We start from the raw sequence: 10,984 nt of genomic DNA, 5'->3' as shown, positions 1-10,984 counted from the left end.
CCAAGACAACGGCCGGTAAGTATGAAAATCGTTTACTTTCACTAGGGAAAGTGCTGTCCCTTCTCTCTATCCTGCACTGATAGGGAGAAGGGAAGCACTTTTCCCGCAGTCCGCAGCAGCTAGTCCGCATCAATGTACTGCACATTTTGTGCAGATCCGCAGCAGAATCTGCAACGCAGATTCTGTGCGGCATTGATGCGGACAGTTGCGGAGGAAATCCGCCACGTGTGGTCATGCCCTTAGAGATCCATCACCGTAGTCAGGTTTAGCGTCAGGAATCCGTCACCGTAGTCAGGTTTAGCGTTAGGGATCCATCACTGTAGTTAGGTTTAGCGTAAAATCAATTGTTAGCGCCGGAAATCTCGTAATAATCTGGATAGGTTTAGTGTCAGGCACCCGTCACCGTAGTTAGGTTTAGCGTCAGGAAAGCTATAAAGAATAATCTAGTTAGGTTTAGTGTCAGGGAATTGTCGCCGTAGATAGGTTTAGTGTCAGGGAAACTCACATAAAATCTAGTTAGGTTTAGTGTTAGGAACCCTTGCCCTAGTTAGGTTTAGTGTCAGGGAAGTCCACTCGTTCTATAAAAAAAAATTAAAAAAATTAAAAAAAAAAATATATATATATATATATATATATATATAAAAAGTTTAGATATTTAGTTATCTGCAGCATCTCAGCTGGTATTGGGGTTTCAGGGAATCATTCCATATAAAAAATAAAAAAAATGAGTTTTAGGTAGCAGTCTATTGCATCTACTAGTACCTATAAAAGTACTAATAAAAGTACTGTGCAAGAGAATACATTTTGCTGTATACATAATACACGTGTCTAAGCACAAAATTTACATGTGTGACACATATATAATAAAATATGTCCCAAAGGTTATTTTCTCTGGAAGAGGCCTATGCGTTTCTTGCCTCTGACACGGACTCGTCAGATGGCGAGACTCTTTTATTTATCAACCTCCTCATCCAGTGATGAAGAGGAGGGACCTCCTAGGAGACGCCCCAGGACCTCCACCACAGTTGAAACCCCTGTGAGAAGTGACCCTGCAACAGTTGAAACCTCCGAGCGAAGTGACCCCATTTGGACCACCACACCAGACAATTACGAGCCCCAAATCCCTGAGTACACAGGCAGCCCAGGGATAAAATTTAACACGGAAGGGCTCAGTGAGATGGACTTTTTCAAGTTCTTTTTCACGGATGAATTTATAGAGCTTATGGTGTCCCAGACAAATTTATATGCCCAACGGTATATTACTAACAACCCCACATCATTTTATGCCCAATCCCACAGTTGGATCCCTGTAGACGCAGCAGAGTTGGGCAAGTTCTGGGGACTTCACTTGAACATGGGATTTCTGAAAAAGCTGTTGTAATGTCCGTGGCTGCGGGCTGTCAGCCCCAACCTCCCCCTGACAGTTGCAGCCACGAGTTGGCAAGCGCTGGCCCCAGCCTCCCCCCTTGGAGACGCCAGCGCTCCCGTCCACTCACCTCTGCCAAATCCCGTAGGGATTAAAGGGGCAGCACGCGCACCGGACCTCATGGACGAACTTTGACCCGTGAGTACCCTGGATAATAACAGGGGTCCAGCCCCCTAGTTCTATGCCTGAGCGTTGTTGTGTTTTCCTTAGTCTGCCTATGCAAATGGTCCCCTAGTGTTTCCTGCTCCCAGTGTTTCCTGTTCCTGTACCTGTATTCCGCTCTAGTGCCGTGCTTGCTATTGTCGTGCTGTGCTGGATACCACGCTTGTCTGCCTCCCCACGCCTGACGTCCACCTGCTGCCTAGTTCCTGCCAAGCAACTGTCTGTGCTGCCACAGGTACCCTATATCCTATAGACTCAGACTTGCACCCTGTTGGCCAGCTGCCTTACCGCCAAGGCGGTACGGCCCAGTGGGTCCGCAGACCCTTCGTGACAGCCGTCCAATAGGACCTACTGGAGTACAGACCTGTTATACCACACCCCGATGTACCGCATGGCCATGTCCAGGATGCGTTATGAGGCAATACTTCGCTTCTTACATGACTCAAATAAGTCGAGTCGCTTCTCCCCTTATGTAAATCTACCCTCCCAAAGCAGACACTGAAACAGAGTTGGATTTTAATGGCCACAGCAGCCGTTTATTATTTAAATAACAATAACTTTAAATACCATAATTTTTGAATCCCCAAAAAAGGGGATACATCATAACAACAAATAACCCACTGCGACCCTATCAGGGTCATAACATTATAAACCAACCAGGATGACAGGGGCAAGTCCTTGAAGCCACCGATACTTAATTTTGGCCATCTGCCCACAAATACCTTACCCCCAGCCGTAACCCGGCCCAGGAGCACCAAATTACCTTTTTGCAGATGACCACCATATATATATAAATATATATAACCCAGCTTTCAAAAGGGGTAACACCCTAAGAAGCCGACAAATTGGGGGTGCATCCCGTGATGCATTCCCCCCCACCACTTTTTACGACCTACTTCAAGGACTCCCCCCCGCAGCTGCAATGACAAAATTTAACCTCCCCCAAAGACAAATGTCAATAAGCAAATAAACTTTGACGAGAAGAACCACCATCCGCAGCAACCTTTTGCCGCGGTCAACCGATCCACATCAGGGCGGGCGGGCGGGAACATGTTCCTGCTTCTGTGTCCTGGCGAAGAGAGGGAGAGCACAAACAGGAAACAGGTACATCCCCTTCAATCCCCACCCCTTCTCACTCAAGCCCTCCTGCTGTCCCCCCCCCCCTTTCCTCTCATAGGCCAGCCAACTCTGTGTCCCTCCCATCTATTTTAGTCATGGAGGCCTTCCCTTATTCCTTTTTTCTTCTTTCAGTACGGCCTCTTCTTGACTCAAATAAGTCGAGTCGCTTCTCCCCTTATGTAAATCTACCCTCCCAAAGCAGACACTGAAACAGAGTTGGATTTTAATGGCCACAGCAGCCGTTTATTATTTAAATAACAATAACTTTAAATACCATAATTTTTGAATCCCCAAAAAAGGGGATACATCATAACAACAAATAACCCACTGCGACCCTATCAGGGTCATAACATTATAAACCAACCAGGATGACAGGGGCAAGTCCTTGAAGCCACCGATACTTAATTTTGGCCATCTGCCCACAAATACCTTACCCCCAGCCGTAACCCGGCCCAGGAGCACCAAATTACCTTTTTGCAGATGACCACCATATATATATAAATATATATAACCCAGCTTTCAAAAGGGGTAACACCCTAAGAAGCCGACAAATTGGGGGTGCATCCCGTGATGCATTCCCCCCCACCACTTTTTACGACCTACTTCAAGGACTCCCCCCCGCCAAAGCGAAACAGGCCTTGACCACCTCACGCCTGCGAGCTCCTCCACACTCCCACCGCTCGCTCAATTCCATCGGTCAAAGCCAGACTCCACATATCCATCCCCACCTCATTGAGGTGCACACCGTCCTCTCTCCAGTAGCTGCCTGTCCCAGCCTCCAGATCCCAGTGGCGCACCGCAACCCCACCATTACGCGTCACGAAGCTCGATATGGCCCTATTAGCCTTAATGCGAGCCTTGTTAATTTTTCCCACAGAACGGGCCATCCGCCAGTTCTTCCTAGGGACCATCTCAGACCACACCGTCACCAATTTAGGATAAGTTGCCCATAAGCAGAGCAAATCATGCTTGACGTCCCGTACCAACTCCCGGAAAGGGCGTATACCCAAATCGTTGCCTCCCACATGCAACACCAGTACCTCCGGCGCCCTGTCAAGCAGTACAAAATTGTGAAACTCGGGCAATACCCTGTTCCATGTCATTCCCCGTATACCCATCCACCTCACAACCGCCGCGTCCCGCGGAATCCTGAGCTGTCGACCGTCCGGCCGTACATCCGCGCGAAGGGCACCCCAGTACACAAAAGAATGTCCCATAATCCACACCATGCATGAGTCACGGCCTGCAAAACAAATGAAGAACATACACGCACCACCTCTTGCTGCCGCGTACCATTAATACTCAGGCGGAAACGCACGCACCCGGAACATGCTATACATCAAGATATCACAACATGTTCAAGCGCACATAAGAACGGAAACGCGCCGACTCCCAACGCCCTATCCGCTGCACGCCTGCATCATCTAAACCCCATCTCACCGCCTCCGTCGCTGCCCCTATACGGAAAGAATGAGACGAGTATTGCTCTGCCTGCACCCCGCTAGCCACCAGACACTTTCTGAAAACCGAAATAAACTGATACCGCGACAGAAACGAGCCATCCTCGTGCCGCAGCAACGGCCCGTCTGAGAGATCTAAACCCGCCAAGTACTCCTTGACACACAACACTGGACAAACCGGATTCTTTGGGACCGCCAGCAAAACCACTCGACGTCCTGCCCCTCCTTGGTCCGTTTTGGACCTTCGCAACACTATCTCCACCCTGTCTTCATACAAATCGACATTATCCTGCAACAAGCCCCCCGCTCTCACCGAACTGGGGGAAACCAATTCCCCTACCCGAAAAGCACCAAAAAAGGCTAACGCAAAAGCCAACCGGAAAAGCTTGCTCTCATACTCTGAACGACACACCTGCCGCACCACCACCTCCAGGGAACACAACAATTGAAATGACACGGGACGCCTCTTATCCCTCACCACTACACCCCGTCTCAGCCCTTTCAATGCCTGGCCCACCAAAAACCGCTTCGTGATATCTGCCAACCCCCGTAACTTACAACCGAAAGCAATGGCCGCCACGAAGCGATTAACCTTAGCGACCGTGCAACCCCGGGCGAACGCATCCCCCAACCAAAACAGCAAGGCCACCATCCTATCATCATCCGAGCACACATCTCCCAAAGATCTCACCCACTCCTCCCATTGCCTCCATCCAGCCGCATACGACGACCACGTCGCACTGGCCAGTGAACGTTTAATCAATGCACCTGCCGCCTGGATACCAGCTCCCACAGATGACTGGGACAGTCCACCCCTGTTAACTCCACGTCCGGGACCAGCTGCCGGAAACGATCCCACTGCGAGCGAGAAAGCGCGTCAGCAATACAATTCTCTACCCCGGGAACATGCACCGCCACCACCCATGCATTTAAACTCAAACAGGAAAGCACCAACTGACGCAACAAGCGAACCACTGGAGGGGACGACGCCGAAGTATTATTTATAGCCATCACCACCCCCAAATTGTCGCAATGAAAACGCACTTTTTTGTCCCGGAACCTGTCTCCCCAAATGGTGACCGCCACCACGATGGGAAACAGTTCGAGTAGGGCCAAGTTACGCGTCAGTCCCGCCTCCACCCATGCAACCGGCCATTTTCCCGCGCACCATTGACCTTTAAAGAACGCCCCGAACCCCACCGCCCCAGACGCGTCAGTGAACAATTCCAAATCGAAGCTATCTAACGCCCGGGACATCCAAAGAGAGCGCCCATTATACTGTGCCAGAAAATGGAGCCAGACCTGTAAATCTTCCCTGTGCTCTGCAGCCAGACGAATGAAATGATGGGGTTCCCGAACCCCCGCCGTCGCCGCTGCCAACCGCCGACAAAAAAACCCTGCCCATCGGCATGATGCGGCAGGCAAAATTCAACTTCCCCAATAAGGACTGCAATTCACGTAGCGTAATTTTCCTAATCCGACACGCTCGCTCCACTACCAACCGCAAATCCCCCAACTTATCCTCCGGCAATCTGCACTCCATTGCTACGGAGTCGATAGTAATTCCCAAAAAACAAATGGTCGTCACCGGACCCTCAGTTTTTTCCACAGCCAAGGGTACACCGAACTCCCTTGACACCCAATTGACCGTCTCCAACAAATTTGCGCAAACCCCCGAACACGACGGGCCAACGCACAAGAAATCGTCGAGATAGTGAATAACTGATTCCACCCCCGCGACCTCCCTGACTACCCATTCCAAAAAAGAACTAAACACCTCAAAGTACGCGCACGACAACGAACAACCCATGGGAAGGCATCGATCAATGTAATAATCCCCTTCCCAATAACATCCCAACAACCTCTGGCTGTCCGGATGAACCGGCAACAAACGAAACGCCGCTTGAATATCAGTTTTTGCCATCAGAGCCCCTCTTCCGTAACCACGTACCAACGCTACCGCCGCATCAAACGACGTGTAGACCACAGAACAGAGATCCTGGTCAATGCCATCGTTAACCGACGCCCCCTTCGGGAAGGACAAATGCTGAATAAGCCGGAATTTGTTACCTTCTCGTTTTGGAACCACCCCTAACGGTGACACCACCAAACCTGGAACTGGGATCGTGCTAAAGGGGCCCTCCATTCTGCCCAGATCAATCTCCTTCCGGATTTTTTCCGAGACTACCCCCGCATGCTGATATGCCGACTTAAGGTTGCGCTGCGTGAAAGGGACCTCATGCAAAGGGGGCGGAATAACGAAACCGTAACCAAAACCTAAACTAATCAACCGCGCCCCCTCCTTATTGGGGTACCTACTTAGAAAGGGGGCCATCTTTATGAGTTTCACCGGAGTCTCCCCCATAACCAGATGCACCGCTGGCTCCCCCTTGTCGTTTACCCTTCTTAAAACATTTAGACGCTCCATGTGACTGCCCGCTGCAATGTGAACACGCATGCTTGAATTTACACGTCACTCCAAATTTGCACTGCCCCTCATTGAACTGCCAACACGTCCCAAATTTTGAACCTGAGGCCTGACTACCCCCGCCGGAAGTTCCTGCTGCATTCCCGCTCCCGGGAAAGGACTGCCCCTGCTTATAAAGTGCCGTCACTTTCAACCATAAGGCTATGTCCTTATGGTCCCACTGTATATTCGGCCGCACCGCTTTCCTCTGCCGAAACTGCTCATCGTAACGAAGCCAGGCCTGGCCCCCATAAACCCGATGCGCCTCCCCCACCGCATCCAAATAACAAAACAAGCCGGAACAATTATCTGGCGCCTTTTCCCCAATAACGCTCGCCAAAATTGCAAAAGCCTGCATCCAATTGACGAACGTTTTTGGAATCAACCTGTACCGTCTCTTTTCTTCCTCATCCTTTTTTGTTTCATCCCGCTTCACTTTATCTAAATTAAACTTCTCCAGCGGAAGCAAGGAAAAAATCTCCACATACTCGTCCTTCCAAATCCTTTCCTTTACCTCCTGCTTTAAATGCGCCCCTAACGGGCCATCATAACAAACATAAACCTCCCCGCGCGCACGATCATCAAGACGCACCCTATCAACCTCCTTTGGCGAGTCTGTTTGAACCGCCGCCGCCACTGCCACCGCTGCCCCGGCATTCAACCCCCCACCGTTTTGACGAACCGGAGCGCTTCCAACACTGCCCCCCCACACCGCGGCCGGCGCCACACCTGACGATTCTTGGGAAGGGGAACCACCTAGCCGCCCCACTAACACTTTTAAACATCCCACTAACTCCGCCAAACTATCCCCCGCACCCGCCTGTGGCGACGGGACCCCCGACTCCGCCGCGACGCCCACCGCCTCGACACCCTCTACACCGATACCCGACATCAATAAAGCTGGAAATGGTAACGTAGGTGTCAACTCACCAGGCTGCCCAGGGGCTGTGAACCCGTCAGCCGGACCCCCATGTCCACGTGGAGAGGCCCGCCGCTCACCGTCCTCCAATGCTCCGGACTCCCTCTGGCGCTGTCCGCAGTGGAAATGTGTGCACGGGGAATTCCGATTTTCGTCTGAGTAAAGGGGGGGTGACATCGCATCATCCAATTGGCCGAGGTCCAGTTCATGCCTCATCCGTCCCGCTGAACCAGCTCCAAGCTGTTCCGTCCCTGGCACTCCAACCACCGACCTCATCCTGCGACCTCTGGTCGTTTCCACCTCGACGACACCATGAGCCGACCCTCTGGCTGGCACATCACCATGCAGGGTCGCCGTTGCCCTTCCGCCACGTGCTGAAGAAGGAGAGGATGTGACCGGAAGTGAAGGCCGCGTCCTCCTCGCCGCTGCCGCCGGGCGCTGCCGCGTTTTGGGATTCCTCCCAGGACCAGACGAAAGAGCAGCAGCAGGCCGCCCTGGGGTCTGGCCTGCAGGGTCCACTGATGGGCTCCTCTTGCGCCGCCGCGCCCGCGGGATGTCTTTAGGACTCAGCCTTGCGGGCGGGCGCGAGCGCCTCGTGCTGCGCGTCACGCCGGGAGTGCCAGCCCTGGCCTGAGTCATGGGGGAAACGGGCTCTCCTCTTCTCCTGCCCGACCCCCTGGTACGCCGGTCCTGTACCTCGGCCTGCTCCAGCAGCCCCGCGACCACCGGCATGACAGAGCGCTCCCCGCTTGCTCCAGCCGACTCTGCTCGCTCCTGGACCGGAGCGCCCGATTGTCCCTGCAGCAGCGTCGCCACTCGTGCTCCGAGCCATCCAGGACCCTGAGAGGCTGCCGCGGCCCGCAACAGCTCCATAGCCTCCTCATCAGACGCAGCAGGGGTAACAAACATGTTCCTGCTTCTGTGTCCTGGCGAAGAGAGGGAGAGCACAAACAGGAAACAGGTACATCCCCTTCAATCCCCACCCCTTCTCACTCAAGCCCTCCTGCTGTCCCCCCCCCTTTCCTCTCATAGGCCAGCCAACTCTGTGTCCCTCCCATCTATTTTAGTCATGGAGGCCTTCCCTTATTCCTTTTTTCTTCTTTCAGTACGGCCTCTTCTTTATGCTGATAATGAGCAGTGCTCACCCCTAGATGACCACAGTTTTGACCGTTTGTATAAACTGAGACCCCTATTAGACCATTTCAGTGCTCGGTTTGCCCAAGCATACACCCCTGAGAAGTGTATTTCTATTAAGGAGTCCTTATTACATTTTAAAGGGAGGCTTCAATTCCTCCAGTATCTGCCGAGTAAGGGTATGTTCACACAGGGCCGCCATCAGGGGGGTATTAGGGGTAGTGGTGTGAGGGGCCCGGCCAAACCTAATTGAAAGGGGGGCCCGTCCACTGCTGCGACTTGTCTTTGGTAGAAAAAAACGGGCCCCTGCAAAGGGGCCCGTTTTTTTCACCAAATGAATGTCATGAGCTGCGGGCCCCCCCTCTCATGGGGGCCGTCAAACACCGCCGACCGATGACTCGCACCCGCAAACTCGCGACCGTCCGAGCACGCACTCGGCAAAAGCGCGCAACCGCGACAGCACGGGCGCTCGCAGAAGCAACAGCACGCACGCTCGCAGCCTCGACAGCACGCGCGCACCCGCGGACACACATGGACCCAACTTACCTGGAGCCTGGCTGGAGGTGAAGGACTGGACGTCTGGACCGAAGACCTCGCCTGGAAGACCTCGCCTGAAGGACCTCGCCTGAAGAGGACTGGAGTGGGAGCAGCAGCTCTTCTGACACGGTGAGTAAAGTGTGTCAAAGTGCTGTTTATGTATGGCCCTGTTCACACAAAGTATTTTGCAGGCAGAAAAAAAATCTGCCTCAAAATTCCTTAAAGAATTTTGAGGCAGATTTTGACCTGCCCACACTATCTTGCCGCGTTTTTTTGCTGCGTTTTTTGCCCGCTGTGATTGAGGACAGCAGGCAAAAAACGCCGCGAAAAATTCATTTTCTGCCTCCCATTGATTTCGATGGGAGGTCAGAGGCGGAACCGCGGCAAGAAAGGACGTGCTGCTTTTTCTTTTTTCCGCGACTGGCTCCCATTGATTTCAGATTAAATCAATGGGAGGCGGTTTTGGAAGTTTTTTGGTGCTGATTCTGACGCAGTGTCCGAGTCAATATCAAGGGCCAAAAACTCTGTGAACTGGGCCTTATTGTTAGGGCTTATTCAGACGAACGTGTAATACATCCGTGCAACGCGCGTGATTTTCACGCGCCTCGCACGGACCTATGTTACTCTATGGGGCCGTGCAGACTGTCAGTGATTTTCACGCAGCGTGTGTCCGTGTGTCCGCTGCGTAAAACTCACGACATGTCCTATATTTGTGCATTGTTCGCGCATCACGCACCCATTGAAGTCAATGGGTGCGTGAAAATCACGCCCAACACTTCCGCAGAAGTATAAACTATGAATGAAAACAGAAAAGCACCACGTGCTACAAACATACAAACAGAGTGTCATAATGATGGCGGCTGCGCGAAAATCACGCAACCGCGCATCACACGCTGCTGACACACGGAGCTGTTATGGACCTTTTGCATGCGCAAAATGCCACGTTTTTTGCGCGCGCAAAAAGCACACGCTTGTGTGAATCCGGCCTTAGGGTAGGAGCACACTCGGCATGAAAGTTTTGTATTTTTTTAAGCTGGTTCACAAAAAAAAATAATTCCAAATTCTACTGGACCAACTGCCTATTTAGAGACCGGCAGCAGCTCCAGGAGCGACATCATAAGGAACACACTAGGCGGATATGCTGAGTAAAACTCCACAGCTTATCCGCCCCGGTAGCCGCAGGGAATTCTGCCAGCAAAACCGCACCAAATAGTGGCAAAGGTTTCGGGAGGCGTGTCCGCTGCGGGAATCCTGCAGGGAAAAAAAAGTTTAGACTTACCCCGGCCGTAGTCCTGGCGACGCATCTCTCTCTTCTGAACGTAGCCCCGCCTCCTGGGATGACGCTGTAGACCATGTGACCGCTGCAGCGGTCACATGGGATGAAACGTCATGACAGGAGGCCGAGCTGCACTAAGAATAGAGGATCGCGTCACCAGGACTACGGCCGGAGCAAGTCTAAACTTTTTTATAAATTTAAAAAAGTGCCTTTTTATTTTTTCTCATTTGTGATTTTTGCGGCAGAACCGCAGCATTTCCGCAACAGAGGAGCAGCGATTCCACAGAATACATTGACATGCTGCGGCTTAAAAAGCCAAAAGCCACACGGCAGGTCCATTTTTTTTGCAGCGTGTGGATGAGATTTGTTCTAATCTCATCCACTCTGCTGCGACTGTAATACGCTGCGGATTATCCACAATAAAATGTGCTGCATAAAATCCGCAGTGTTCATGCCGAGTGTGTTCCTACCCTAAGGCCGGATT

The sequence above is a fragment of the Rhinoderma darwinii genome, chromosome 2, assembly GCF_050947455.1.
Source record: "Rhinoderma darwinii isolate aRhiDar2 chromosome 2, aRhiDar2.hap1, whole genome shotgun sequence".
Classification (NCBI taxonomy): Eukaryota; Metazoa; Chordata; class Amphibia; order Anura; family Rhinodermatidae; genus Rhinoderma; species Rhinoderma darwinii.
The sequence above is the reverse complement of the archived record's forward strand: the minus strand, read 5'-3'. Positions refer to the sequence as shown.